The sequence below is a fragment of the Hesperophylax consimilis genome, chromosome 21 (assembly GCF_061612785.1).
Source record: "Hesperophylax consimilis isolate HC1 chromosome 21, BYU_Hcon_1.0, whole genome shotgun sequence".
In the NCBI taxonomy this organism is placed as follows: Eukaryota; Metazoa; Arthropoda; class Insecta; order Trichoptera; family Limnephilidae; genus Hesperophylax; species Hesperophylax consimilis.
The window spans coordinates 18,608,957-18,633,954 of NC_142856.1; the positions used below are offsets into that span (position 1 = coordinate 18,608,957).

Genomic DNA, 24,998 nt, shown 5'->3' on the forward strand with positions numbered 1-24,998 from the left:
TTCACTTTATATGTTTTTATGATTCTTTTTTTCTTCTATTTACATATGTATGTTAAGTTTTTATTTTTTTTTCCTTTACACACGAGTTTTAGACTGTTGGAAAGGTAAAAATGTTAATTTTTATTGAAATATGTTCTTACTATGTAAATTTAAATAATTATACTGTATTTTATAAAATAAAATAAAATAAAAAAATAAAAAATGAAATAACTAATAAATAAAACTTACTGATATTACTAATCAAATGTGTTTGAATTGAATACCGCAGTTTCAGTGAAATGATGCTAACTACAACCACAAAAACCCTGATTTGAATATTTAATGTGAGAAACCGTAAGATAAAAAATAATAGATTACTAAATACGATAAAAAGCGTACCATTTATTTAAAAGGGCGCCATCCACAAATTGCCGCAGTGTATTTAGAATCGTGTTAGACCACAGAAACAACGTGGCAAAAACAAAAAGGCGAATAAATCTGTCCGAAATTCGATTTAAAACAGAAAACATACTGTCGGGGTAGCAGATCCGATGGCTGGGGTATTTAAGCGTCGTTTCTTTGTTCGACAATAACGAATTCAGCGTCGCGGCGCTCGGGCCAACCGCCGTCGCCCAAAGAACGGGAATCTATCCTCGTAATCTCATTGGCTCCTGGTGCCAGACCCTGGGGCTTAGTGCACATATCCAGGGATACTGGATAGGGGTGCGGAGCTAGCTAGATATGGAGACCTATAGAAGTAACGGAACCCCTGAAACAGGGATGTATGTTAATGTGCGATTTGAATTTAATGAAACCATTAAACGATTAAAAGTATCCTTCCCAGTGTAGTCTGCTCACAGCCGAAATTTGGTGCGTTCTTATGTATAGCCAATTTACCGATTTTGCCAAATGCCTTTTCTACAATCACTGCTACAATTTTATTTGAAATTGAAAAATGTGATAAAGATATGCAATAAAGCTATTTAGAACATAACCGGGAGCTCGTTAAGTCCACTAAATTATTAATGATTAAGATAATAAAAGTTCGCAAAGGGAAATTAAACAACACGTTTTATACCTAATTATGTTCTGAAAATATGTTACTGTGAGGTGAAAAATAATTGTAGACATTTTGGTTTACGCTACCTTATTTGAGATCAAAGCCTGATAGTTGTTTTTACAGGCCCTTAGCAGGCAGATCTGATGTTATGCATTCTTGGAGAAAATATGTCAAGATGGTTTTCGAAATTGTAGTAAAGTTGTCTATCCATACAAAGATAGTGTCATAATTTAAACGCGTCGATAAATCTGCCAAGCTGCCATTTTCACAAATTTGTGTATAAACCATACTTATTACTTACTTATAATTAAATCTTTAAAATAACTACTAAATAATAATTCTAACAACTTTTAGTTGAAATTACTAAAATGTCGACATATTCATTACAAATACGTTATCAGAGGATTGGAAAATTTATCAGATATGTAACTACTTTTTTAGAGTCTTAACGTTTTTACAAAAAGCCGATAAATCTCTGTTAGAATGATGACAAAAGTACGTATATGTAGGTATAGTCAAAATTACTTAAATGATTTTTAATCAATAGTATCGCTTTGCCTTCGTCTTAATCGATACCCAATGCACAATTTCATATCAAAACAATATTTGTTTTGCCAGCCCTGTTTTCCTTCGATTCTCCGCCGGGAGATTACAGATGGTTATTATTAATTTATATCCTTCAGTCTGCACAAAACCTTTGAGAGGAAAAAGACAGAAGGGTGAGGGAAAAATAAGAGGGACGGGTTGTTTAAACGGGGACGCCGAGGGACAGAGAATTGAATAGAAAACGCTTAAATGTTAGCAGAACGCTCAGATTATATGATGCTGACCTTTTACTGGATTTTGAAACCTTTAACGGTTGTTTCACGTAGCATAACTTTAAAAATACCTTATTTGACATTAAAATACAATAATAATAATAATAATAATTTGACATAATAAAATACATTTTTTAATTACTAAATAACTTCAGAGTCTGTGCTCAAATGAAAATAATTCCTTCATTATATACACACACATTTGACTGCATACATAAAAATGTTGCACAGCCCTGTTCATGTGAAACCATTGATTTTGTCAAAAGTTATGTATATTTGGGTGTTACTATTGACTGCTACATGAAATGGGATGTACAAATTGCTAATGTTTGTAAACGTCTACGAGCTATTGTGGGTAGGATTTATAAAATAAAATATTTCGTGCCTATAAGTACTTTAAAGTTAATCTGGCTGAATCCACTATACGTTATGGAATTACTTCTTGGGGACATTCTTGTAAAACTAATGTAAGCTATATACAAACATTACAAAACTCCATTATAAAATTGTTAATCCATAAATATGACAATCAACACAGAAGTAACATTAAATTAATATACAAGTCTCTGAATATTTTGCCTGTCAGAGGATTATTGTTTTATAATATTGTAAGTCAACATGTTATATTGTCTGATTCATTGTATAGGGAAAGAGTTTGCCATAAACATAACACAAGATTCACTCAAAATGAAGGACTGGTAGTTCCGAAATGTACTAATAAATATGGTGAAAGAACTTTAAACTATATAGTACCCAAAATGTTTAACTTATTACCAATGACAATTAAAAATAATAACATGTATACTGCTAATGTTAAATATAATCTAAGGAAATGGTTATTGGATAATAATGATCTATACTGATGCCCCTGAAATGGAATTCATATTCTTAGAAAATGGAAAAACAATTATTTTGTAATACCTGACTACCTACCTCTATTTATGAAACTATTGATGTACTTGTTGATAATACTAATTTGTTCATACATTTATTTTTACTTGCTTATTTTATAAGGCTTTTATGTTTTATGTTGATAATACTAATTTGTTCATACATTTATTTTTACTTGCTTATTATATAAGGCTTTTATGCTGCTATTTAAACTTTTCTGCAATGTAACCAATTTATGTAATTATGTACCGTTCAAATTGTATCTTATGAATGTATAAATGTTGTCTCTATGTCCCTGCTGACAAACTACATAAGTAGTTTAGCGGGTTTAAATGTGAATAAAAAAAAAAAAAAAAAAAAAAAAAGTGCTTTAAATATACGTGTCCCCGTTAAATCTAGTCGACTTCACCAGCTCTAACACTATGCCAACCATAATACAATTTTTTTTTATGTGAAACCCCACAATAGTCCCAACCACTCCCAACCGTCTGGAGGCAGTGAGATTATGGCATCCCCGATTGGGGTATGTTGTAAGGTAAGGGAGGGGGAGGCGATAGGGAAGAAGAAGGTGAGGAAGAACTTGGCTATTTAGATCTGGTCACCAAATATGGCAAAAACCATTTTAAGCAATATTTCAATTCTGAATGGCGGTCTTACACCAGGGCGATACTAAGAGTATCATCCAATCTGGAACGTGCTGCAAATCTGCTATATATTAATTTAAATAATTAAATCATGAAATAATACAAATAAATCAAATTAAATTAACTTTACGGTATTTGAACCGGCGTTCTCCGACTTGCTACTCCTGCTAGACGATAGCCTTACCCCTCGACCACGAAAGCCTATTTATATAACACACCACTAGCCCCTTAATCAAACTGCTAATTAATAAATAAAACACAGACCTTTTCGACATTTTCAAAATCTCTCCGTCCAGCATCAAAGCAAAAATAATTAGTTCTGAATGTATCCAATATGAATATCTGTAATTTTAAGTATCCAATATTATTTTTGTAATATTTAACTAACCAAAGTGCCTACTCCTTTAATTATTGTTCGTTTTATTTATGTTTGTAAAAGCCATACAGTAAAGCCCTCAATAAATAATTTTAAATAAAGTGTTTCATAAAATATTTGTACGGTTTGTTACGGTAATGCACTGAAGAGCTAATCCAGTAAAAATGTGTCGTGGACGTGTCTGTATGCAATAATAAATAAGGAATGCTGTGTGGGGGGTTTTTTTGTGGAAAGGAAGGAGTGAACCTATGTTATAGGAGGGAGGAAACATATCAGCCGGGTATACTTGTTGAACACACGTTTGCCGACTTTCCAGACACCGGTGCCGAAGAAATCAATGACGCGTATCCCTATCCGTATCCTATCCGGAACATCTTCCGTTTAAATACCAGTAGAACAAGGACAGCATTACCACCCGACGCCTGTGCTCTAAAGATTGTAATCCGTTTGCCAAGATAGGAGAACATATCAAGTGGACAGCCCGTTACTGCAGAGTCGAAGGTTTTGTCAGGTTTTTTGGGACCAGAGGTGGCTGCTTTAATATTTTCAAATAAAAGGTTTTCCAATAAGAGGTGTTATTTTGAATAGCCCGCTATTTCGGTAGATGTTACTTTTGAAGCTGTCATTTTTTGACATTTGACAAGTAGAAACTACGCCATTAATGAAAATGGAACGATACACGCTTCAACAAAGCATTGAAATTATTAAAATTCACTTGAGTGAATCAAATGCAAATCATCTTGAGTGATGAGGCCCATTTCCACCTCGCAGGCTTCGTCAACAAGCAAAATTTTCGCATTTGGGGATCGGAAAACCCAAGAGTTATTGTTGAAAAGCCTCTCTATTCTCAATGTGTGACTGTTTGATGCGGTTTATGGTCCGGTGGAGTCATTGGACCTTACTTTTTCGAAAATTAGGCTGGCGCAACAGTTACGGTGAATGGATTGCGCTATCGAGAGATGATTAATGATTTTTTATGGCCGGAATTGGATGGTATTGATTTGGACAACGTTTACTTTCAACAAGACGGCGCTACGTGCCACACAAGCAACGAAACCGTTGATCTTTTACGATTGGAAAACCCTGTATTTTTTCTTGAAAATAAAATATTTATTGGTCTGTCTGGGGTCCAGGAAAGTCGAAAAGAAATTAGATACACCTCCAGGGATTTTCTATGCAGTACGTGTAAATGTGTACTGGGGCCATAAATTAGAAGCTACAAACCGAACTTCAATTCTTAATGTAAAACGAATTATTTCTTAAAAACCATACAATAAACCCCTCTATACATTATTTCTAATAAAGTTTTTCATAAATCGGTTAGTGAATACACTGAAGAAACAACAAGTACTGAAAAACTAACAATGCTTTATTCAATGTTGCCGTTATTCACAGCTGCAACCCGAAACAACTACATAATATAGTTCGGGACGGAAATGACATTGTGAGCCGTTAATAGTTGGGTTGACTCCGAAATTAGCAAAGTAACGTTTAACGAGCCAATTTCAAATTGTCAGACCGTTAATATTCCCGAGATATGCACATACATATACCAATTGGGAATGATGATATAGTCTCACTGGCTCCGAACAGATGGGAGTCTTAATTATAACGAGTTAATGATACCGAAGAAATGGGTTTTCAAATAAAGGTAAATGATTTCTGCATGTAAATGATTTTTGCATGTAAATGATTTCCACCCTAGGCGACGGGAATACAGTACAAAATATCACACTATAATGCTGGCTTCTAAAGGCACATTTTTTAAAAGCATTTAATTAAAAAGTATACTTGATAAATCTTTTAAATATTTTTGACATGTTGAATATTAATAAACTTCAAATTTAAACTCTGGCAACGGAAAAAGTGACAGGTGAAGGCAACGAAGGGTGTCATAAAACCAATGAACTAAGAATGATCTCATTTTAATGACAAATATTCAGTGTTGCCAGCATAATATATATTCTTGCCAGGATAAACAATTCAGAAGAAATTGAGAAGATGATAAACGTAATAAAGAAGAACAGACAAAATACAGTCGAAAAAAAAAAATCTAGATAAAAAATAAACCCAGATCTGAATTTTGAAGTGTTAATTGTTTAATGGTTATGTGCCAGGTAATTCGTGGGTAGATCAACCTCATCGATTCTATTCTTTTCCCCCTACACACTCCCTTCAGTCTCACAGTTGGGGATGTCATAGTCCCACTGGCTCCGGACAGATAATTGGGAGCAATTGGGACTCTAGTCTGCTGCGGTATTCACATTTAAAAAATATATTTATTCAGTTGTTTAAAGTACAATATTGTATTTCACTCTCGAATGCTCTAATTTTTCATATTTATTTGTTTACAATGCTTAACACTTAACTTAACATTATAAAACACTTACCTTAATATTATAATACCTAACTTGATATTGTGATACTTAAATCAATATTATAATACACAATAAAAGATGTAGGTATTTTAATGCAGTATTTAAAGTTATATTTATAACAATGTTATTACGGTATTTTAATGCAGTATTTAAAGTTATATTTATAACAATGTTATTACGGTATTTTGAAAAGATCTTTTTCACGTCATTTCTATTACAAGATATAGCATTGAAATATTAGTACAGCTGTAAGTATTGTTTAAATATTTATCAAGTGATTATTAAATATATTTAAAAAAAACGGGTGCACCTACATATCTCGGATGAAGCCGGGCAGTGAAGATTGTATTCTTATAAAAAGATTTATGTATTATAATTTGGGATCCATGCTAACTCAACACAGTGATTATTCAACACACTTTTAAAAAGTGATATAAAGTTATTAAAAACGATATATTTTTTTAACCTAACCTAACCTAACCTACTTAACCCAGTTAATAAAATTTTTGTTTCATCACTTTCCATGACATTATATAACTTTTTAAAGATGTGATGAATTATCATTTTGATGATTTATCCGGTCACCTATAATTTGATATCGTCACGAAACATTAGTTCATGCTAGAGACCTCTATACAAACCCGGGGAAAGTTTGAATTAAGGGTAGCGGTGAAAATACGTTTATTTTAGAGACATCTGTGAACATTTCCCCCAAGCGAGACAGCACGATATTAAGCAAGGAAGGGAACCATATTTTCCGGAGAGACGGCGCGCCGGGACATCTGTGCGAAAATTTCAGAAGCTCAGGGAAAACAAGAAAATTAGAACAGTCACCAAAAATATTCTAAACGAATAAACAATAAGGCGGAAAAAACTTTTAAATACATTTTTGTACCATTTTATCACATTTGCTATAAAGTACCAATTAACGAATACACTTGAAAAATAATGAATTATTTTACTGTAATCACTAAGAAATAAGACCAAATATAATTTGGAAATAAAGGAACCGTGTCTTAAAGGTTAATTCAAATTTTAGAAAATATGAAATGATTTTAAGAAAAAGGATCAGAAGAAAATATTAAAAAGTAAACCCAGGATTTAATAAATTACTAGTAAAATGTAATCTGGTACAGATTTGTAACAATATACAAAAAATGGTTTTAAATGTGAAATGGTGAAGTGTCGACTTCTTAAAACAGTAATGGGCACGACCGAAATTATCATAAAAAAATATCACAAATCACAGCAATATTTGGAAGAAATATTATTTTTTAAGTAAACATTATAAAAGAAATAATAATAATTACGAGAAACTGTGGAGATTTTAGACTTCCGAAATCAAATTTGTCGGGAACCCAAAATAATCCCTATTTCAAAGGATTTAAGATGTCTAATGAGCTACCAACAGATGTTAAAGAAGCTAAAAGCCTTGCTGCTTTTCGTGGGTTATGCCTAATTACTATAAAAAATAAGTTTTAGATGTATTGTAAGTGTCCTTAATGTCATATAAATAAGTTGTTAAAAGGTTTATACTAGATATAAAAATGTAATTTTTTATAACTAAATAAAAACATACAAAAAAGATAATCTCTCTTAAGATAATCTCTCATATAATCGCCTTGTGGAAGATCCCATTCACTTGTTTTTGCTCAGAAAGCGAGGAGCCTATCAGAGAGCGACTCAACTGCATATAAGGAACGGTTGGGTGACCTTTTTTATACAAAACTTAAATTTAGATTTGAGGCTTAAATATCCAACCACACTTTTTAGAGGCAACAACCAGATTTTAGAGGCAACTTTTGCATTTTTTTGTGAGTTTATCGTTTTTTTTAAATAATCAGCCCTTCCTACTGTTTGAATGTAATAAAAAATAAAATAAGAATATAAGCGTTGTTTTGTGTTCCGACGTAAATCGGTCGTTTGTGATTAAAATTTACGGCTGTCAAAATGCTTTTTTTTTAATCATATTTATTTTATTTTTTATTTCATCATATTCGTTTAGTAAATAGAGCATTTTTAAAAATTAAATACTTACCATTAACTGATTAATAATTTCAAAAAATTGCCTCTAAAATCACAAAAAAAATATTATTTAATAACATATATATAAATTACAACACAAATAAATAAAGTAGCACATATCTGTACTAGATATTGGATTAAAACAAATATATTTCATTATCGAAGAAAGCAAACACTTTGTGGCTTGACATTATACAAAATGAAACAAACACTTAGTTTTAAACCACTTTAATTTCGAGTTATATTAGTCGACCGGTTTCGATTGGACTCAATCTTCATCAGGACAATAAAATATAATATTTCAGTTTGGTTGGGTATATTGGCCTCAAATCAAAATTTAAGTTTTGTATGAAAAGGGCCGCGAAGCCGTTCTCCTTCACGATTCTGTATTGACCATCGACTTTGACGCATGCCCAAAAAAAATGTGCACTGAGTTTTATACTTACAGGTACCTCAAATTTATAATCTTCTCCGTAATATGTTTTAAGGAGAACATAAAGAAATAAATAAGAAAAACACTAAATGGCAGAAAATTTGACGAATTATTAGATATAATATATCCTAATGTGACTAATTATTAGATTTAATATATATTAATGTGAATAATTATTATATATAATAAACACTAATGTGACTAATTATTAGATATAATAATTTAAATAATTATAAGATATAATATATACTAATGTGACTAATTACTAGATATAATATATACTAATGTGACTAATTATTAGATATAATATATACTAATGTGAATAATTATTAGATATAATATGTACTAATGTGACTAATTATTACGAGTGGTTTTATTTGTTTGAGCTAATTCTTTACTCCACTATAATATTTTATGAGTAAACATGTAAATTATGTGTGTAAGTATGTTAAAAAAATCACTTGAATAGACAAGTCAACCGCAATAATTTAAATTACTTTATTAGGCAACCAGCAAAAATTTTCAAATACTAAAATAAGTTCAAATAATCAAAACCGCTTGAGATAATTTATTAATGTTACAGTAGCTTACCTACTAACTTGTGGAAAATTTTATAAAACGAAATGAATATATCTTAAAAAGGGGGAAGGTATGTAAAAACGTGTAATTCGTCCTTCAAATCAAATAAAAAACGATATTTCAAAGAACTTATACGTTCAAAGAGCTTAAAATGGATATTAATGATTTCCAAGAAGCTTATTAGATCTTATTTTAACTTAGGTCGGTTTCTTTTGTACATTCATGATTTTTTTAGGCGTAGGTGTAGTAAAGGTTACAAACTTTGGTTAAACACTCTGGTTCAATGAACTCAGATTTTCATTAAATTTAAGTGTCATTTTCAAAACTGGAACTGATTGTCGTGAAAAATAAAAAAAGCGATAAATTGCCTTCCCGTAATGTAATATTTTAACAGAAAATAATTTTAATTGTCATTTTTTTTAATTTGAACTGATGTGTCGAGAATTCAGACAAGCGATCTATAAGTACAATACTTTTTATTAGAAAATTATTTTGATTCCATATTTGAAATGTGTATTAATTTTGTTTAAATTTCTTATGGTTAATCTTGACAAGTAAAATCTTTTGATTTGATTTTGCGACTTTTCAGAGGTTTAAATTTGGTTGGCGGGTTTGGGTAAATTTATCGGATAACACCTCTGGGATAGATGGGAGGGATAGATCATACTTCGTTCACTCCTAGACAAACTGATCCCTAGATTCCTACCCATCCCTCATACCTTTTTCCTTCCAAGAACTTCTCGTCCTTCCTTTCCTTTAAAAAACCCTCACAGCATGCCCAAAGGTGACATAGGCCCTGAGAGAAATTATTTTCCTCTGGGCTTCCTGTGCAGCGTTAATTAAAAAAAAATTCTGCGCTAATACTTAAATTATATATTTGTTATTTTGTGAGAAATAATAAGAACGCAGTATATATACTGTAAATTATTAATGTCTCTGTAGAATAATAATAATCATAACTCTGTCAATAATGATAAGACAGTGTATAATGTAGTAGCGTAGGTAGTTCAGCCTCTCTCATTTACCAACTGTCAACCAGTAAAGAGACTCTGTAATCTCTGTATTCATTATAATAAATGTATAAGCATTTATAACGAGCCTAATTGGAGCTACATGATCACCCACACAAATAACATATTTAACAGTATGTATCTGTGTTTTCCCAAAGTAAATTATAATTGCGAGATTTTTTTAACCCTTCGGTGATTTTGAGAGATATTCTTCACGGACAAGAAACAACCGCGAAGTCTTTTTAGAATTTAAATAAATAATAAATTTATGTTATGGTACCAGAGCCGTATTTGATATTTTTTTGCGATTAAGTCATTGTTTAGATCTTCGATTTAATGATACATTGACCAACACTTTTAATTTAGCTTCTAGAAGCTACAAAGGACCATTAACCCTTCAGTTATTTCATCACATTTGTTCAGTTTGCAATGTTTTCTGTGAATTTCAAGTGCGCTACATACATTCAGTTCTACTTCATTTTTTACTCCAATAATAGAAAAAATAAGAGATCCTGATAATTCGAAAACACGTTCATTTTGTGGGGAACTTGTAAGAAAATTCTACCTTCACTTGTATCTCTTTTATTTAATAAAAAATGAGACATAACTTTTAAAGTTAAACCGATTGTTATGATAGCGGCGTGAAATATGAATAATTCATTTTGGCTATTTTTAGGATTAATGGATTCCAGTATAAGTATGTGAGGCAAACTGGTAAAAATATTATTTTTCTTTATAACGTCAAAAATGATGTGTTTCCGCATAATAGAAAAAAAAGATAAAAATAATTTTATTAAATATGGACGCCCGGTCATATATGACCCTCAAACGCTGGAGGGGTTAAGGAACCATGAAAACCGGAAGTTCTTATGGATCTCTTTCATGTCGTCAAGGAATTTCTCATAATTATTTAGGCAGGGAAAATAAGGAAAGTGTTATAAAGCTTTAAAGAATGCATTGATATGGAAAGAGTGTATGAAAGGGCAATAGAGGGTGGCATTCAATCATCCCTCACTGCTCTCAAGGGGAGGTTGAGGGAAGGTTGAGAGGAGACGCCATGAGAAGCAATATGCATATTTAATAAATCAAAGTAAGAAATAAGGTTTTTCATAAGGATAAAATATATTTATTTCATGTGATAAAACAACGAATATGGAGCATGTTAGTTTCAGAGGGTGAAATAAATTGAATGCAAATACACAAATTAAAATTCTCATGGCCCAAGGTGTAAAATGTCGTTAGATTTTTGAAGTATTTAATCGGATTGTGCCTTGATGATGGATACTACAAGATTAGCCGAAACGATCGTAAAGTTGTAGATACACTCGGTATCGCCCTGGTGAGAGATTAAAATTCAAAATCAATAATCAATCTGGTCAAGGATATAATCTTGTTTAGTGACCACATCTGAATATTTTCCAACCATTTTTCATCATTCAGTATTAATCTTACGCTCGTAACGGCAGCCCGCACGGTACTGTCTTCGCGCTCCCGTCACACCGCAACGTAACACTTTCATGACGGTAGAAGAGTTGTTAAATACGCTAAAAAATGAAGTTCAAAAAATACAAACCGTTAAAGACTCGAAAACTAAAACAAATATCGAAAAAATTATTATTGATCTTGACAATGAAGTGAAATCTGAAATATTAAAAATGCAACAACAAATAATTCAACTACAAGACAAACTTATCGAAAAAAACGACCAACTGGTGGGAAACTTTGAAAAAATAATGAAAAGCGCATCAACACCATCCTATGCACAGGTATTATCAACAACCAAAGTCACTCCTCGAGAAGAAGAGAGATTCTCAATCATCATTTCGTCGACCAAAAATAATGCTAAAGCAGAAGAAATTGAAAAGATAATAAAAAAAGAAATAAATTTAAGCAACATAAAGATAGGAATAAATGGTTTGAGAAAAACAAAAGAAGAAAAAATAATAATATCATGCCCAAAAAAGGAATATGCAAATACCTTAACCGCCGAAATAAAAAAACTGAATACCGATTTGGTGGTAAATGAAATTCAAAAGAAAAGACCAAAAATAATAATAAAAGGATTAAAATCCAATCTTACTGAAGACGAAATAGTTTGCGGAATAATTACCCAGAACGAAGGAATTGAAGATGTTTACAAGGAAAGTGAAGACAACAAAATCACACTTATAACGGAGATAAAAAACACAAACATAAACGAAAAGCAGCGCCAGTTCACTAGCTACATCATGGAAACTAGTGGCAAAATGCGAAAAAGTCTCCTTGCACTCGGTAAACTAAATATACAGTTTCAACGAGTAAAAATTGAAGATTGCGATCCACTGACTCAATGTTTTCATTGCTGTATGTTCATGCATACGGCTAAAAGATGCCTACACCGAACCAGCCCTCCAATTTGCCCACACTGCATGGGCGATCACATCCTTTCAAAATGTCCGGGAAGAGAAAAAACAGTACCAGCATGTGTAAACTGCACCAGACAAAATTCTAAATATGGAGAAAAAAACACCACGGACCACGCAGCCAACAGTATTAGGTGCAACTATAGAAACAAAATGCTGAAAATTGCGAGGGATCGCATCGATTACGACTAATGATGCAAATTATTAATTACAAGTGTAACGAAAACCTAAATAATATGCACAATATTTCAAAAAAATATTACGAAAAGCCCGCCCGCAAAGTGTTAACACGCAGTGATAATGTACAAGCAAACACATATAATATTATAATTGCAAATGTGAAATGTATTCCCAGCGCCAACATTATTGTTAATTTTATTACTACCTCAAAATGAACGACTTTATAATAAACGCAATAGATAATTCATATAAAATAGACGAAAGGATTTTTGACACGGTAAATAATACAAACGATTTTATAGATATAAAACCTACAGCCAGCCTAATAATAATACACATGAACGTTAGATCTTTGGAAAAAAATTTCGAAGAATTTCTAATAACTATTAAACAATTAAATAGACTTGACTGTATAATACTATCAGAAACGCATTCATCGAGTGAAATTAATTATAATATACCGGGTTACTCGTACTATGCAACAAAATATAAAATTAACAGAAATAGCGGCGTCGCCATATTTGTATCAAATATTTACGCTGTCACAAATGTAAATGAAATAATGGTGAATAATGTCAATTTATTAAACTTGGAGATAAATTTTATGAATTATTCATTTAATATCATTGCTATTTATCGGACACACTCTTCTGCTATAACCACATACATAGAAGAATTAAAAAAAATATTTACAACATCATAGAAACAAAAAAACAATACTCATCGGAGATATTAACTTAAATATCGCTAATGACTACTCCTCTAACGATAAAGATAACTATTTAAATATGTTAGCAGAATTAAATTACATTTCATGTATAAATTCATACACCAGAAACATTATCGGACAACGACCATCTTGTATCGATCACATATTCACAAACACCAAAGATATACAAAATATATCATCTGCGGTAATTAAAACATCTGTAACGGATCATTTTGCATGTATATTTAAATATGACTACAAACATCAAAACCTCTCATTACCAACCACAACGGCCGTTAATAATACTGATAAATACAACTATAGTATTAATATAAATTCTCTCACTAAAATATTAAGTAACGAAAAAGAATGGCAAGAAATATACCAATGTAACGATGTAGAAGAATGCTGCAAAATATTTGATAAAAAACTGAGTTTTCACATAAATGCTTGTAGAAATATTAAATCTAACAAAACATCTTCAAAACTAAAGCCAATCAAACCATGGATAACTCACGGATTAATCATCTCAATTAGACACAAAGAAACACTCTACAAACAATATACAAAACAACCGGAAAATATAACATTACAAAAACATTTCAAAGCTTATAAAAAAAAACTTACATATCTAATAAAAAACACAAAGGATGACTACTACAAACAAAAACTTGAATTATCTGGAAATGACAGTAAAAGGATTTGGTCCATCATAAATGAAATTGTCGATAAAAAACATTTAAAAAATAAAACAATCAACAATGTAAATCATAATGATTCAAAAATCTGCTGTAAAGATAAACCTCTAGAAGCCGCAAATGTATTTAACAATTTTTTTGCTAATGTAGGAAAAAACCTCGCTAAAAAAATCCAACAAGGCCTTACCCCAAATGACCCAAATACTACAGTAAATAATGAGCATAAATTTGAATTATTTCAACCAACAACACCAGAAGAAATTGAACAAATTATTACAGGTATGAAAGGAGGTTCTGCCCCTGGTTTTGATGGGGTCACAATACAAACACTGAAATGTATAAAATCACAAGTATCAAAACCATTAACTCATATAATCAATACAAGTTTTCAAAGCGGAGTTTTTCCATCCATGTACAAACAATCTGTAATTATACCAATATTTAAAACCGGCAATCCGGAAGAACCAACCAATTACCGCCCTATTTCTTTACTATCAAACATTGCAAAAATATTTGAAAAAATTGCCAAAAAAAGAATAACTCAGTTCATAAAGATTAATAATATAATTCACGAAAATCAGTTTGGATTCATGGAAAACAAAAGCACAAAAGACGCCATTGCTAAATTATCTAGTACCATACAAGACGCTTTAGACAAATCATTAAAATGTGTTGGTATTTTTGTTGATCTCCAAAAAGCCTTCGACAGCATATCTCATGTCAAACTAATACAAAAATTAAAGATCGTAGGTTTTAATGACACAGCATTAAGTTGGCTAAAAAGTTATCTTCACCAAAGAACACAAGTTGTAAAAATTAATCACGCATCTAGTCTACCGCTCACAAGTGATTTTGGGATACCACAAGGTACTGTTTTGGGTCCTTTACTTTTTATCATGTACGTAAACGATATTTTCAAACAAAACCTCAGTGGAACAGTTATATCTTACGCAGATGATACAATTATCATAATTAAGGGTAATGACTGGAAAATTGTAAATGAAAATGCAAATAATGACATCCAAATCCTAAAAAACTGGTTCGATACAAATCTACTTACAATTAACGCAAAAAAAACAGTTTATATACCATTCACAATAAATAAATTCAAAACTAACCCCAACATTCATATAATAATACACAACAAAAAATGTAACAAAGATGTTTGTAATGAATCATGTACCATACTAAACCAAACAACTGAAATAAAATACCTCGGTGTAATTGTAGACCAACATATGAAATGGAACAGACACATATGTGAACTTGTTAAACGCATTAGAAAATGTATCTATATATTCATTAGATTAAGAAATGTTCTCAAGATAAACAACCTGAAAAAAGTCTATTACGCACTAGTCCAATCATTACTTCAGTATGGAATCATTGGGTGGGGAGGTGCATATGAAAAATTTTTAAGCTCTGTTAAAGTGGTACAAAAACTAATTATCAAAGTAATTTTGAAAAAAAAAACAACTTTCTCTTCAGCATCATTGTTCAAAATTTTCGAAGTACCAAAAATTGAAGACCTCTATAAAAAAGATGCAATATTACAAATATATAAAGAAACTGTAGTAAAAAAACTTAAATTTAACTCATCCTTAAGGCATAATTTTAACATCCAAATTCCTCTATTTTCAACACAACAAATGCACAATAACTACATTTACAAAGGCATAATATATTTTAATAGTCTTCCCGAAGAAGTGAAAAAAATACCAGATTTTATTTTATTCAAAAAGAAGGTCAAATTTATCTTTAAAAAAAATTAATATCACCTATCAAATGTTATAACTTCAATTCATGTTTCAACCAAAATTAACGTCACAATCCTCTTTTAAGTTTATATTTATTGTAATGTAATAATGTTAATTACTGATATAAACATGAAATAATTGTCAAATAACTCCTACGCCAAGCTCAAGAGCTAGCACTCTTCATTGGAGTAGAAATTCAACAACATATGTTTTACACTATTACTTATTTTTAACTTATTTTATGTACAATGTAACAATGTTATAAGTTAAACAATAAAAAAAAAAAAAAAAAATAAAATAAAAATTTTCTTTCCTATGTTCTTGCCTTCTCCAGTTTTTTCAGCCTAACAACACACTATATTTGGGGTAGCTATAGTTCCACCGACTCCGGACAGTCTGGAGCTGTTGGACTATTTTGCATTATCCACATAAAAAGCGATAGGTAAATAAGAAGAACAAAGCGATTCAATAGTGTAATTTAATTCGACACGTATATATTCGGGTAGTAATTCCGAGAATTCATTTTATCTTAGTCTTAAAATAGAAATCTTGTCTTTTAATTGAATAATTTACAAATCACATTCACCTGTAATCAAACGTTCTTATTACGATTGTCTGTGATGTGCTTTATTTTTGCGTGAACTTATTCACGTTCTCAACTCAATTTTGCTTGCAATTTAAGTTTCATTTTAAAAATTAGAACTCATTGTGTGGAATTATTCAGACAAGCGTTAAAGTCAGTACCTGTAATATAACATTTTATCCGAAAATTGTGTTAATTGTCTTTTTCAAAACCATAATAATTCGTGAATTTCACGTGTTGCGCTAGTACGAAATCAATGGGATAAGGTCCTCTCACAGCCGCTGTGCCCACATGATGCACAGGTGAGACCTGAAAGAGTCGGCGATGTGTAAATTTGGTGAGGTGTAGACCACCGAATATGTGGTCAAATGGAATGTGGTCAAGTGGAATGCCAGTTGCATTCATTCCCTGGCGGGATTGATGTTCCCCTCGGACCCCCCATCATACGAAAAAATATAACGAAAATAATTCTAATCATTTTAACTGAAATGAAAACGAAGATGAAACGACGTAATTACGTGAATTCCGTATCTATCGAGACTGAAAATAGAAGTCCTAACTTTTAATTGAATAATTTACAAATAACATTCACCCGTAACGTGAAACTAATCTTAACCCCTCTTCTAAACCTTCGAACACCCTTCTAAAATCTGTTTTCCTTCTAAATAATCCATCTGTCGAAGAGCTTATCTCCTTTAATTTATCAGTCTAAATTTGGAACACATTCAAGTAGCGGTGATAAACTAAAGTTATTTATCCGAGTTTCGTAACAACATTATAAGTTATTTATAAACTGATGTCCGTAACTCTATCTGCATATATATGCAAGCTATGCCTGGCAAGAAGGAAGGTTCTAAGGTGGTATATGACTTAATAGGGGTATACTTCGGTGGGGTATAAGATAAACCTATCATACGCATCCCCTCCCTTCATTTAGACATAAATGTGTGTCACATTGATAACCAGCCGGCCAAAAATAAGCTTAGTTGCACAGTAGGGCAATTCACCCCGTGCCTGGATCAATTTTTTTTATTTTTTTTTTATTATTCAGTAAATTTTATGTATTACAATTTTTGTATACTTCATAACTCCCACACTAGGCTTATGCCCGTGTTGTGGTAGTCATAGGTAATTCTATAAATTCAAAATATATGTTTTTTATAAATATATATATACATATATATATACATATATATAGACATACATACACATATATACACATATACATATATATATATATATACATACATACAATCTATGTATATATATGCATACATGCATATACACAGACATGCACACATATACATACATACACAGACACACATAAATGCATATATAAATACATACACAGACATACATAAATGCATATATAAATACATTCATATACATCTATATATGAACACACACAAACGTAATGTGTATTCACATATATACATACATATATAGATACATGGTTAATTTTATTATAATGGTTTAAAAGTTAGGAACTCATGTATTCTTTAAAAAAGGCTCGTCCCCTTTCAAATATCCAGTTTTGGACACGTATAATAAAAAGGGATATAGTATTAGTTGATTTTATGTCCCTGTCCAACGCGTTGTATATTTTAGGGGCGATGTACCAGAATTGTCGTTGAGCGAATGTGGTTCTAGTTTTTGGGACCACGCATCCCAGATTTGATGAAAAGCGGGTGTTTACTTGGTGTTGAGGAGCCACTAGCAAGTCATTTTTTCGTATGTAGCATAAGCTTGTCTTAATGAATAGCTGGCGAATGTCTAAGACCCTAATTTTGGTAAATAGTATTTTGGAGGGATAGGTAGGATGACATTTAAATATAATTCTGAGAACTAGTTTTTGTACTGTAATTATTGGATTAATGACGGATTCAGCACAGCCACCCCATCCCAGAATACCATATGCTGCTATCGATTGAAAAAGGGCAAAATATACGCTTTTTAGAGTCGTTAGGTCTAAGATGGATCTAAGACAGCAGAATATGTGGGAGAGTTTACGAAGTCTTTTTGTTGTTTCTTTTATATGGGTTTCCCAGCGTAGTTGGTCATCGATTATTATTCCCAAGTATTTAACTTCCTTTGAAGATTTAAGAGTTGAGCACGTGCATTGAATATTAGGTGAGGTTTCAGGAGTCTGTATGTTGAGTGAGCACGAGTGGATGGTAGGTTTGGGGCAGTTATTGGGAAAGCTATGTTTGGGTATGGAAAACGTCATGTATTGTGTTTTGTCGATATTAAGTGTAAGGAGGTTTGTGTCTAGCCAATGCTTAACTTTTGTTAGGCCAATATTAGTTTTGTTTGTAACTGATTGCCATGTTTCATCTTCAAATATTAAGACTGTATCATCGGCAAATGAAATTATCTTGCCTCCAATATTCATAGTGCATAGTGTGTTGATATATATGAGAAATAGAATTGGCCCTAGTACACTACCTTGAGGGACCCCATAGGACATGGATAATTTTTTGCTCATATATATTTTGTCAGAGTGGATAAGGGTTTGTTGTGTACGATTTGTTAAGTAGTTTTTAAACCATGTGAAGGCTATCCCTGTAATGCCGATCTGTTGAAGTTTTTTAAGTAGTAAAGGATGGGAAACCGTATCAAATGCTTTTGCGAGGTCAAGGAAAACAGCAAGTGGTTTGCGACCTTTGTCAAGATTTTGGGAAACAATTTTTGTGAGAGCAGCTATTGCATCAGAGGTATTCCTCCCTTTGCGGAAGCCATATTGGTTATCCGATAATATTTTATTATTTTCAAGGAACTTACAGAGTCTATTTTTCACCGCCTTTTCTATAATTTTAGAAATTGTGCTGAGTAATGATATCGGTCGATAATTATTAACAGATAATTTATCACCTGTTTTGAAGATAGGGATTATTGTGGCCTGTTTTAAAGAGTTAGGGAATATTCCGGTTTTAAAGCTTAAGTTGATAATGTGTTTAAGAGGTGGGGCTATAAATTTTTGAATGTGTTTGATAATTTTTGTTGAAATTTGATCTTTCCCGGCAGAGTTACTGTTTTTAAGAGATGAGATAAGTTCTATTATTTCTAGTTCAGTGGTGGGAGTGAAGTGAAAAGGGTTATAGCTGAGATTATTGACATGTATATTTTTTGCAAGATCTTTCTCCGAGACGTTGTTTTGGTCTAGAATATTTTTTGCTAATTTATGTCCGATATTGGAGAAAAATTGATTGAAATGGTCGGATATTTTTTCAGGTTCGGAATTGACATGAGTTGTTTGGTCTTCTATGTTAATTTTAACAATGGGTGAGTCGATTTTATGAATATTGGCTATATCTTTTATGATATTCCAAATTTTTTTTTTTGTCATCAGTAGCTTCACTGATTTGTTTTTTGTAGTAATCTCTTTTAACACTGTTAATAATTTTTTTGCAGTTGTTTCTATAATGTTTATAAAATATGAGTGAATCATAATCATTGGGATTTTTTCTACAGAAGTTATGAATCTTGTCACGCTTTCTGATACAGTGAAGAATACCTGCAGTGATCCATGGTTTTAGTTTTGTGTCGGATTGTTTTTTTTTACTTTTTGTGTATGATGTTGCATCGGCCAAGTGGTTTTGTAAAGTATTTGTAAATATTTCGCATGCAGAAGTGGTATCGGTACAAGAATAGACAAGTTCCCAGTTTTCTTTAGAGACAGTATTTAGGAGAATGTCATAGGAAATTTTTTTTTGAGGGAGAGTATTTTGAGGTAGTTTGTGAATATTTTGGTTGATGGAAGTGATGGTTGAATAGTGATCTGTGACAGTTGATTGATATACAATGGATTTGCTGCCTAGTTTACTCTTAACAAAGACGTGATCTATACAACTACTAATGTTTGAATCTGATTCTCTGGTTGGGGCTGTGACGGCTGGCAAATATCCTAATAAAGTTAGTGTATTTAGGTATTCATTCGCTTGAGGATGCATTCTGTTGATTATGTTAATGTTGAGATCACCAATAAGATAGATGTTTTGGCTGTGTTCTATATTTGTTAAAATTTCATGCAGAGATTGTATGAATGGGGTTATATTATGTGTGCTTGGGGATCTGTATACAGTAATGATTGTTATATGATTATCAAGTTGAATTTTAAGACAGTTTGCGTTCTTAATTGTGACCTCTTTGACTGAATGTATGATGTGGTTTTTAATGTAAACAATAACGCCATCATTTTGAGTTTGGTTTTGGAGTGTATTATAGTGATTGTAGTTTTTTATCGTTTTTGGGACGAAATTTTCTTTAATCCAGCATTCGCTCAAAACAATTACATCGAAATCTGAGGCAAGGTGAGTGAGAAGAATTAAGAGTTCATCAAAATTATGGTTTATACTTCTTATATTCATAGAGAATATCGTAAGGGTAGAGTTCACTAGTAATAATTGACGTACTACTTCAGTGTCATTAGTAGTTGTACATGGAATCGGTGTTATGTTGTCTAGTAAGTCTGTTATGTCTTCCATTATTTGTTTTTTTGTTTTGCATTAAATTTAACGTTCTTGATTTTGACAGTAGCTAAACATGTGTGATAATTCAAGGCATAAGCGATAGTATAATTATAGAACATAGTAAGAGATTTATAGTTGGTTTTGTTACGACAGTAAATGTTGTTTAACAAAGCAATAAATATAATACAAAATACAAGGTAATTGATTTTGACATCAGTAAAATATTTGTTATGCTTGAGTGCAAAAGGAATAATAAAATAGTACAATACAATAATTGATTTAAAGTTGGACATGTTAAAACTGTAATTATTGTGTAGAAAGGCAATAAAAAGAATGAAAACTTTTGAGTTATTTAAGTTAAAACCAGTAGAGCGTTTCAGAGATTTTAGGGATAAAGTAATAATACAAGAGCTGCAGTTGTGTATGTAAAAATTGAATGTACTCTTTGAGCAATAGTTATTATAAGATGAGCTTAAGGTTTTATATAATGTAAGATAAGAAGAAAAAATTCCAAGTAATGTGGGGAAAAAACAATGTTTCCATAAGTTTGTGATTTTAGTAGAACTAGGAAAAAATAAATTAAGAAAAATTAAAATAATTGGTAAATCTAAATAGTTATAATAGTAACTAAAGTAAATTCTAAGCATGTTGATTTTAAATGTTTTTGGTTTCTGAGAGTAGTGCCAGTTTTTCCGCATTAGAAACAAGAATGGCAGCTGTTCCGATGTCTCGACGTACATATATCTGCCCCCCTTTGATCCAAGCATATTTACATTTTTTCTCTTTTGTCGCCTGGCGGGTCAGATACCATAAGTGGTTTCCACGAAATGTCAGATGCTCTGCTATGTACACTGGTGAGCTCGGTCCGGCGATCCCCATGTTTAATGTGTTAAGTTTCTCTTCAGGACAGGATGCTTGTTTGTGAAAAGCCTTAAGGTCCGATAATAGTTGGTCTCGGTAGTAGTTAGAGGTGAATTTGAATATTATCGGTCCATTTTTATTTTTTTGCGTGGTCCTGTAGGCCGCTTCAATGTTTGAAGTATCCACTTTTGAATTGATAGTTTTACATATGTTGTGAAATATGTTTTTCAAGCTTTCTCCATTTGTTTCTGAGATACCCCGCACCTCCACATTTTTCGCTCTTGCTGTTCTTTCAATATTTTCGAGTTGGCCTTCTAGAATTTCAACTCGGGATTCTAGAGAGGAATTATGTTTCATGAGTATTAAGTTTTTGTCTTCAAGATCCCGAACGCGACAGAGAATGTCTTCATATTGTTTACTCATGTAGGTTATTGATTCCAGGATTTTATTATTTTGCGCAATGATCGCGTTTTGACTCTTGATAAAGTCGTTGTTTTCAGTTCCTGTAGGTATGTCGCCACTGGAGGCGTCGCAAATCGGTGACTTTGTGGTGGTAATACACTTCTTGCATTTAAGCTGGTTCCGACGTTCTTGTGTGAGGCGCCGATATGCAGTTTCGGTTACACCACCGCAGAGGAGATGGTATGCCTCTTTACACACTAGGCACACAAACGTCGTTCCTTCTGATTCTAAACATATTGAGCAGTTAGGCATGGTTAAATAGCTTTCTAGCAGCCCGGTTTATTATTTTAAAATAAAATTAATATAAGATTTAAAAAAAGGTTTTTTTTTTTTTTTTCTCGCCGGTGTGAGGATCGAACCGTGGTCTACTTAACAAGGCGCTACCGGCGCGTTAATCCACAGAGCTACGGCCCTCTTGCGTATACCTGTGAAATTACGCTTTTATATACTTGTGAAAGGTGTGGAAGGTTTGCGTAGGTCGGTAGATTATAATATTGTTTAGTGGTTTTGATTATTTTTAATATTTTTAACTTTAAACTTTTTTGTTTTAATATTGTTCACTTTTGATCATTTCAAATTCACTTTCACGAGCAACACTTCAGTTCTACGCAGTTCACGTCAGTAAACTTTAACACGTTTGACATTTGACGAATGCAACTCTTCAGTTAACGAATATTTCAACTTTAAGGCAATTCACACAACGTTTGATTTACAATGCCAAAGGGCAATGCTGTTCAATCACCTTATATCTTAGTTTTCTGTTATTAAAAGGGTTATATTAGGAGAAGTTTATTTTTTTTTGACGGAGCAAAACAATAGTGCAATTGATGTGTTAGCGAAGACACGAACCTCCTAAATGTTTATGTAATAGTAATTTAAACGAGTAATATATGAAATCGTGAGGGGTTTTCGTTAGATATTACATCAATCTACCTGTAGATACTTGTACTAAAAATAAGGCAGAACCTTTGGCATTTATAACAGCAAAAACTATGAGGTACTATGAGCTTTGACGTCATCGAAAGTGGATCACACTTCCTTCTGCCTGAAATTCATATGCCAATAAAAATATTTTCAGCACGCAAAGTCATTTTAATAGTGAGTAGTGAGAGCATTGACATATCAGTGCTTTTAAGCATGAAAAATTAAGACAGGCCGTTAGTCGGAACAATTTGTCAATTGTTCTATTATTGAAAAGATAACCCGGATAAAACCGGGTACTTCGTAAAAACCAGTTTTGTGCTTGAAATCGAACGTTTCTAGACTCCGTTTGTCAAGCGATTTTAATGCATATTACCTACAATATAAGGTATACCAAGAATATACACAATTTTGGCTTGTAGTTTCCTCTTAAGTATTTGAACGGCTTGATCGTGCCATGAGTTTCCCAGGGCGTCCGCGACTTATCGCCTCATACAACCTCCTAACACTCCTTTTATAATTCATCCGCTCTACACGTCCAAAAGAAAAAAAAAATCGATGAATAGATAATAGTAATTAGTTCCATGCAGATATTTTTTTTTTTTTTTTTTAATTTTAATTCCACACTTTCATCTTTGGAGATGCTGTGTGGAGGATCTTTTAAAGGAGATGAAGGAGTTAACGTGGGTCTGGATGTGTACAGAAATCGTCAAATCCTTCGAATCCGATATCGCCACCGACTTAATACCTTTTGATTCTAGTTCATTTAACATGTGTCCTGTCTATTTCACACTGCCTGACATCGTACAGCAACATCCCATTTGATTGAAATGAAACTTTCATAATGCTGATGAAACGAATTTTTGTAATAGAAATTTAAGCAAGGAATGAGCATACTCTGGGATCAGGTAACACGCCAAAGTAGCATTTCTCGTGTTATTTTTTATTCCATAATACTAAGGAAAATAGAAAAAATGTCGGTACCAGGAACATATAAAATAAAGGAGCAAGTTACCCGACAAGTGGAAAACAACAACGTGTTCCAAAGTTTCGTGATATAAATAACGAAGGATGACGTCTTGGTAGAAAAGTTATAACTATCCACGTATGCTTGAGAAAAGACAAGGGGCGTATCGGGTAGGCACGGTACCACGGGGCGCGGGGTACGGGGGAAAAAGAAATAATGTGGCAATAATGTTAGCAATGTGTTAGCAATGTTTTAGAAATTGAAAGCTTGTAGTTGTGAATGATGAATACTTAATGCAGGGAGAAACGTTGTGAACACGTTTGTTTTTGTTTATTACCTTAGGCCTTCAGCCGATTAAAATGGGTAAATAGTAAGATGCGAATTTAAAGGTAATATAAATAAGGTAACGGTAACGAAAATTAGATAAAAGGGTTGCATATTACATTTTTTGGCAATTTAATTATAATATTATACTGCACGAATTTGGTCAGCAGGTATACTCCAGAAATCCATCAACCGATTTCAAATTCCACTAGTTCTAAGTTCAGAATCTACATGTCATTTCCGAATCCTTTTACGACATTTGAGTAAGATTCGATGCTCCTGCTGAGAACCTGGTGGGCCAAGGGCTTCTCTTATAGAATCCCTCACTACAAGAAAAGCCACAAGTTTGCTAGCGTTAAAACAATGGTCTCACTAAGTAGTATAATTCGAAAATATTATTATAAAATCTACATGTCATTTCCGAACAATTTTACGGGATTTGAGTGAGATTCGATCCCCCTTCTGTGATCCT

At 32.2% G+C, this 24,998-nt stretch overlaps 1 protein-coding gene across 1 annotated transcript in view; it reads right to left on the reverse strand.

Moving 5' to 3' along the window:
• Positions 1–24,998, reverse strand: part of LOC149413694 (neurobeachin-like) — a 423,308-nt gene that overhangs the window by 21,546 nt on the left and 376,764 nt on the right. The window lies entirely within an intron of this gene.